The 7916-nt window shown below is 44.4% G+C and overlaps 1 non-coding gene across 1 annotated transcript; it reads right to left on the bottom strand.

Moving 5' to 3' along the window:
- Positions 1 to 7827: 7827 nt before the first annotated feature.
- On the bottom strand, positions 7828 to 7916 carry trnap-ugg (transfer RNA proline (anticodon UGG)). Its single transcript is given in 2 exon segments — positions 7828 to 7863; positions 7881 to 7916. It is a non-coding gene; the product is annotated as a tRNA-Pro (tRNA).

Raw genomic sequence — 7916 nt, 5'->3', positions numbered from 1 at the left:
ACCAGGGATGGGGCAGTGTGTGATATCCTTGTGCATGTCATACAGGCCCACTGGTGTGTGGTTCCATCCTGATGCCAAGAAACAGAGCCCCATCTCTGGGCAAAAAGTCTCACTTCTCGATGGGTGTCTCGAGAAGACACAGTGGCGCAGTGGTTAGCACCGCAGCCTCACACCTCCAGTGACCCGCGTTCGATTCTGGGTACTGCCTGTGCAGAGTTTACAAGTTCTCCCTGTGACCACGTGGGTTTCTGCCGGGTGCTCCGGTTTCCTCCCACAGCCAAAGGTTGATAGGTAAATTGGCCATTGTAAATTGCCCCTAGTGTAGGTAGGTGGGAGGGGAATTGAGGGGATGTGGTAGGAATATGGGATTAATGTAGGATTAGTATAAATGGGTGGTTGATGGTCGGCACAGACTCGGTGGGCTGGAAGGGCCTGTTTCAGTACTGTATCTCTAAATAAATGAATAAGAAGGCTGAGGGAGTAAACCTGGAGAGTAAATCCGGAGTGGAGTCCTGGAGGCAGTTACCTGTTGCTTATCAGGCAGTTTTCCAGCAACTCCAACAGCAGAGCTGGGAACAAACAGTACTGGTTTTTCATTTCCTTTGGACAATACTAGCAATGCTGAGAGGGGGTCCTGATGCTCAGGGTCTCCATACTATTTGCCCAGGCCTGTGCCCTGGAGAGGACACTCCAGCTTCTTGGTTAAACATTCGCACAACCCGGGAATAAACAGTTACTGATTATAAGCTCTCATTGAATTGGTGGAGAGTATGAGCACCAGGGGTTACTTCGGACAGTGGGAGAGCTCTTAGTGTCTCATTGGATAGCGACCATTCACTCCAAGCTGGGCAGCCCCCAGTCAGTTAGGTGCTGTGAAGGCATGACCTGCTTGCTTCAATGGGTGCTTGGAGCTTCGAGAGTCATCTCTCAACAGGCGCATTGATTATCTATGCACCAAGAAAAACAAACTCAACAAAGAAGACACCAGTCCTTCGCATCACAAGCTGGAATGTAAGGACCATGTGTCCTGGCCTTACCGACAACCTTCTGCAGGTTGATGACACACACAAGACAGCTGTGATCGACAAGGAACTCACAAGGCTCAATGTGGACATTGCTGAGCTGCAAGAAACTAGACTCGTTCAAAGTGGATCCCTCAAAAAGAAACACTACACCTTCTTCTGGCAGGGGAAAGCCCAAGAGGCAAGTCGTGAGCATGGAGTGGGTTTCACAGTAAAAAACACGCTACTTGAGATGAGTGAACCACCCACAGTAGGCTCAGAGAGACTTCTTACTCTTCACTTGTCAACAAGCGTGGGCCCAGTTAATCTCATGTGCATCTATGTCCCGACACTCACCTCCACCCCAGATGTCAAGGATCAATTCTATGTGACACTTGACACTGCTATCAGTAGAATTCCCAGCACTGAGGGACTGTACCTTCTAGGAGACTTCAACACCATCTTGGATACTGACTACACAGCTTTGCCAATGTGCATAGAGCACCAGGGGATTTGCAAGATGAACGAAAATGTACAGAGGTTGCTGTACATGCAATTTTTTTCACTTCAGATAATTAGTTTATACCATTTTGAAAACCATGGTTGAATCAGCCTCCATCACACTCTCAAACAGTGCATATCAGATCTTAACCACTCGCTGTGCAAAATAAGTTTTTCCTCATGTTGCCTTTGGTTCTTTTGCCATTCACCTTAAATTAGTGTCCTCTGGTTGCAGAGCCGTGAATAATATTCCCCATTGCTTTCTCAGCACTGATGGATTGTGAAGCGGAAGACAGCCAGAAGTCCCACTGAGCTGCACCAACCCCGAGCTGGGAATGAAATGAGATGAAGTTCAATCTTTCACAGCGAGATGCTGCAGAGAGATAAGAGTCCCGAATCAAAGTGAGACTTTCTCATACTTTTGCTGAATTTCATTTCAAACACTCCTTGTACTCTCTGCTAATGAAGCCTTAAAAAAGGGAAAAACAAAATGGCACTCAAACTCACAACCCTGAAATTAAAAGTTTAATGTTTGACTGACTGAACTGTCACTTCTACTCGGTCTCTTATTGGATGGATGCAACTGTATTCTTCAACGCAGGGGTGGCATTCAAATCCTCCCATGGGTCCACATGTCAGACTGAGTTCCATGTTGTAGACTCAAGCAAAGGAAATCTGTTCAGTTCCAAAACTATCAGCGAATTGAAGCTGATTACAATCAACATCATCAGAGGTCAGAACTACCTGGTGAAAGAAGACACCCTGAAGAAGGATCCACAATTATTCAAAGGCATCGACAAAGTGAAAAACAACAAAATCGATGAGTCAATGCAAGCCAAACAACAGAAACACTGAAGAATTCCATTCCATTCCAGTCCAGAACCCAGTCCTGTTGTTTTTGGAATCAGATCACAATTCCAGCAACAACTTTATATTCCCACTTGGCTATCTGTACATTTAGTTAATTACAATTTTGCCGACTAGCTCTTTGAATCCAGTTGTCTTGTCCTCAAGCCAGCTCCGCATGGAAGTCAATTCCGCCTTCGGCAAGGCTGAAACCAATAGATAACCTTAATCTAAAAATGCCAGCAGACCAGGGCTCGTCCGGGACTTGAACCCGGGATCTCTCGCATGTTCATTGACCAAACTCCCAAAGCAAGAATTATGCCCCTAGACCAACGAGCCACTGACAGGTCAGGTTTTATTAGCTGCTGTGGAATTTCACTGGAACCCCCCAGCCAATCATCCATTTTTTTTCAGATCAAAGCAACATCCTGCAAATGCTGAAATAAAAACAGAAAGTGCTGGAAATGTTCAGCAGCTCTGGCAGCATCTGTGCTGTGAGAAACACAGTTAACGTTTCAGGGCACTCACCTTTTGTTTCAGCCATCCTTTCAGACTGCTTCTGTCCATCCAATCTCACTTTCTATTCTATCCACATTCTAACCATTCAATACGTTACTACATTTTTCATGAATTCCTCATTTCTTTTATTAATGACAATTTTGTATTTCTGGCCTTTGCTTCAGACACCACTACAAGTGGAATCATGTCTCCATCTACCCAATCAAACCACTTCGCTGTATCCTCACATTGCAATGTTTCTTTAACCCTGACAGACTGTGGAGTTTCTGCTGCTTGATTGCAGTTCTTGCTTCCCGCCAGTAGATGTCACCTCACTCCAATACAGTGAAGTTTACAAATCTGAGAGAGACACAACAGGAAATAATTGTTCACATTATAGTGAATGTGTGGGATTTAGAAATACTAGGAGTGGAGACGAGTTATTATTGCACTCTGCTATAACATCTTTTATAATGGACTCCAGCATTTTCCCCTCGACTGATGTCAGGCTTCTTTTGGGCCCCCTGATCTCGAGAGACAATGGATACGCGCCTGGAGGTGGTCAGTGGTTTGTGAAGCAGCGCCTGGAGTGGCTATAAAGGCCAATTCTGGAGTGACAGGCTCTTCCACAGGTGCTGCAGAGAAATTTGTTTGTTGGGGCTGTTGCACAGTTGGCTCTCCCCTTGCGCCTCTGTCTTTTTTCCTGCCAACTACTAAGTCTCTTCGATTCGCCACAATTCAGCCCTGTCTTTATGGCTGCCCGCCAGCTCTGGCGAATGCTGGCAACTGACTCCCACGACTTGTGATCAATGTCACAAGATTTCATGTCGCGTTTGCAGACGTCTTGAGAGCGGATACATGGACGGCCGGTGGGCCTGATACCAGTGGCGAGCTCGCTGTACAATGTGTCTTTGGGGATCCTGCCATCTTCCATGCGGCTCACATGGCCAAGCCATCTCAAGCGCCGCTGACTCAGTAGTGTGTATAAGCTGGGGGTGTTGGCCGCTTCAAGGACTTCTGTGTTGGAGATATAGTCCTGCCACCTGATGCCAAGTATTCTCCGAAGGCAGCGAAGATGGAATGAATTGAGACGTCGCTCTTGGCTGGCATACCTTGTCCAGGCCTCGCTAACCGGTATATAATTCGCTGTTTTCTTTCTGCCTCTTTTTTTAAATAGTGGAGTTACATTAACTACCGTCCAATCCATTGGAACTGTTCCAGAGTCGATAGAATTTTGAAAAAAGACCAGAAATGCATCTGCTATTTCAAAGGCCACTTCCTTAAGTACTCTGGGATGTAGATTATCAGGCCCTGGGGATTTATCGGCCTTCAATCCCATCAATTTCCCAAACATTCCCTACTAATACTGATTTCATACAGTTCCTCCTTCTCACTAGACCCTATGTTCCCCAACATTTCTGGGAGATAATTTGTATCCTCCTTTGTGAAGACAGATCCAAAGTATGTATTTAATTGGTCTGCCATTTCTTTGTTCCCCATTATAAATTCCCCCGTTTCTGACTGTAAGGGGCCCACATTTGTCTTCACTAATCTTTTTCTCTACACATATCTATCGAAGCTTTTACAGTCAGTTTATATGTTCTCTGCTAGCTTACTCTCATACTCTATTTCCACCTTCTTAATCAATCCTTTTGTCCTCCTCTGCTAAATTCCAAACTGCTCACAATCTTGAGGTTTGCTGCTTGTTCTGGCCATTTTATATTTCTCCTCCTTGGATCTAATACTTTCCTTAATTTCTTTTGTAAGCCACAGTTGAGCCACCCTTCCTGTTTTACTTTTGCACAGACAGGAATGAACAATTGTTGTAATTCATCCATGCGCTCTTTAAATGCTGGCCATTGCCTATCCACTGTCAACCCTTTAAGTAACGTTCCCCAATCTATCATAGCCAACTCCCGCCTCATACCTTCATAGTTTTCTTTGTTTAGATTCAGGACCCGAGTCTCGGAATCAACTCTCTCACTCTCCATGTTAATGAAGAATTTTATCATATTATGGGCGCACTTCCCCAAGGGACCCCACACAACAAGATTGTTAACTAATCCTTTCTCATTACACAATATCCAGTCCAGGATGGCCTGTTCTCTGGAGGTGTTTTACACTTCTATCAATTCTCCACTAATCTCCTTTGAGAAAGGCAGAATAATCCTAGCTTTTCCAACCTAACCTTGGAACTAAAATCCCCCATCCCTGGATCCATTCTGGTAAATCGCCTCTGCGTCCTCTCAAGGACCCTCACATTCTTTCGAAAGTCTGCTGAGCAGAACTGGAAGCAACACTCCACATGGGGCCTAACCAGAGTTTTATAATGGTTCAGCATAACTTCCCTGCTTTTGTACTCAATGCCTCTATTTATAAAGCCCAAGATCCCATATGCTTTGCGAACCACTCTCGCAATATGACTTGCCTCCTTCAAAGATTGATGCACATGAACCCCATGTCCCTCTATTCCAGAACACTCTTTAGAACTGTGCCATTAAGTATATATTGCCTCTCCCTATTCCTTATGCCAAAATACATCACCTCATAATTGTCACTATTAAATTCCATCTGCCACCTGTCTGCCCATTCTGCTAGCCTATCACTGTCCTGTTGCAGGCAGTTCATATCATCTTCACTGTTTGCCGCTCCTCCAGGTTTGGTGTCATCGGCATATTTTGAGATTCTACTCTGTATTCCAAGATCCAAGTCACTTCCCTTGAGCAAAAAAAGCAGTGGTTCTAGCACTGACCCTTGGGGAACACCACTGTCGACTATCCTCCAGTCCGACAAAGAACCATTTAATAAGACTCGCTGTTTTCTGTCCTTCAACCAATTTTCTATCCAATTGGACACTGACCCTCCTATACCACGAACCTCAATTTTGTTAACCGCCCTTTTATGTGGTACCTTGTCAAACGCTTCCTTAAAATCCATATAAACAACTTCCACTGCATTCCCTTCATCAAGCTGCTCTGTTAGTTCATCAAAAAATGCAGTTAGATTAGTCAAGCATGAACTCCCATTTATAAATCCATGCTCACTCTCCTTAATTAACTCGAACCTCTCCAAGTGACTGTTGATTTTTTACCCTGATTATTCTTTCTAAAACCTTACCCACCGCTGCTGTTAATCTAACTAGCCTGTAGTTACCCGGACTGTCCTTACACCCTTTCTTGAATAAGGGTGTCGCATTTGCCACTGTTTAATCCTCTGGCACCTCCCCCGTATCCAGGGAAGATTGGAAGATTATAGCAAGCCCTTCCGTTATCTGCATCCGCATTTCCTTTCGTAACCTGGGATGTGAGCCATCCGGACCAGGTGATTTATCTTCCCTAAGCACAGCCAGCCTTTTTCGTTCCTCCCTCTCCTAATTTGTACTCTCTCCATTGCCTCTACTCTCTTCACTTCAACTGATATTTTGTCAAATTCCACTTCCTTAGTGATCACTGATGCAAAGTACTCATTAAGTAGATTAACATTGCCCTGCACCTCTAAGCTTATATTATCCTTTTTATCCCTAATAGGCCCGACTCAACCTCTTACTACCCACTTATCATTTACATGCTGCTCGAAGATTTTTGGGTTTCCTTTCATGTTGACTGCCAGTCTATTCTCATAGAAATAGAGAATAAGCAAATATAGAAGATGTAAGTATTTCCCATCCTTGATGAGGTGGAATTTTTTATGTTGTGGGTGGTAATGTCTTGGCCCACGAGTGTGGTGGAAGCAGAGACAATCAATGATTTGAAAAGGAAATTGGATGGATTCTTGAAGGAAAGAAACTTGCAGGAGGAAAGGGATCGAGCTGGTGAGTGGAACTGACTAGATTGCTCCGGGGAGAGCCGGCATGGACGTGATAGGCCAAATGACCACCTTCTATGTTGTAAATGACTCTGTGTTGTTTCTCAAATTCAATCCACTGGTACTTGGGAAATAATCTCAAAGTAAATTGTGCTACCGGAAAATCAGAACCAAGGCAAGGGACGCAGAAGGAAGCAAAATTGCTGAAACCCGGGATTGAACCAGGGACCTTTAGTCTGACGCTCTCCCAACTGAGCTATTTCAGCCCGACATTAACAGCGGCTTGGTTTCCTTGTTTTGGAAGAAAATACATACATTCAAGTTTTCCAAAAAATTAAAGAACACAACATGTGAGTAATATTCCCCATTGCTTTCTCAGTACTGATGGATTGTGAAGCGGGAGACAGCCAGAAGTGCCACTGAGCCGCACAGACCCCGAGCTGAGAATGAAATGAGATCAAATTCAATCTTTCATAGTGAGATGCTGCTGAGAGGTAAGAGTCCTGAATCAAAGCGAGACTTGCTCATTTCAAACACTCCCTGTACTCTCTGCTCATGAAGTCTTACAAAAGGGAAAAACAGAATGGCACTCAAACTCACAACCCTGCCATTAAAAGTCTCATATTCGACTGACAGAACTGTCACTTCTACTCGGTCTCTTATTGGATGGATGCAACTCCAACGCACGGATGGCATTCAAATTCTCCCATGGGACCACATGTCAGACTGAGTTCCATGTTGTAGACTCAAGCAAAGGAAATCTGCTCACTTCCAAAACTATCAGTGAATTGAAGCTGATTACAATCAACATCATCAGAGGTCAGAACTACCTGGTGAAAGAAGACACCCTGAAGAAGGATCCACAATTATTCAAAGGCATCGAAAAAGTGAAAAACAAGAAAATCGATGAGTCAATGCAAGCCAAACAACAGAAACACTGAAGAATTCCATTCCATTCCAGAACCCAGTCCTGTTGTTTTTGGAGACAGGTCTCAATTACTGCAACAACTTTATATTCCCACTTGGCAATCTGTACATTTAGTTAATTACAATTTTGTCGACGAGCTCTTTGAATACAATTGTCTGGTCCTCAAGCCAGCTCCGAATGGAAGTCAATTCCACCTTCTGCAAGGCTGAAACCAATAGATAACCTTAATCTAAAAATGCCAGCAGGCCAGGGCTCGTCCGGGACTTGAACCCGGGATCTCTCGCATGTTAATTAACCATATTCCCAAAGCGAGAATCATACCCCTAGACTAACGAGCC

The sequence above is a fragment of the Heterodontus francisci genome, unplaced genomic scaffold (genome assembly GCF_036365525.1).
Source record: "Heterodontus francisci isolate sHetFra1 unplaced genomic scaffold, sHetFra1.hap1 HAP1_SCAFFOLD_51_2, whole genome shotgun sequence".
Taxonomy (NCBI): Eukaryota; Metazoa; Chordata; class Chondrichthyes; order Heterodontiformes; family Heterodontidae; genus Heterodontus; species Heterodontus francisci.
Note: the sequence above shows the minus strand (reverse complement) of the source record. Positions and strands in the feature narration are given on the sequence as shown.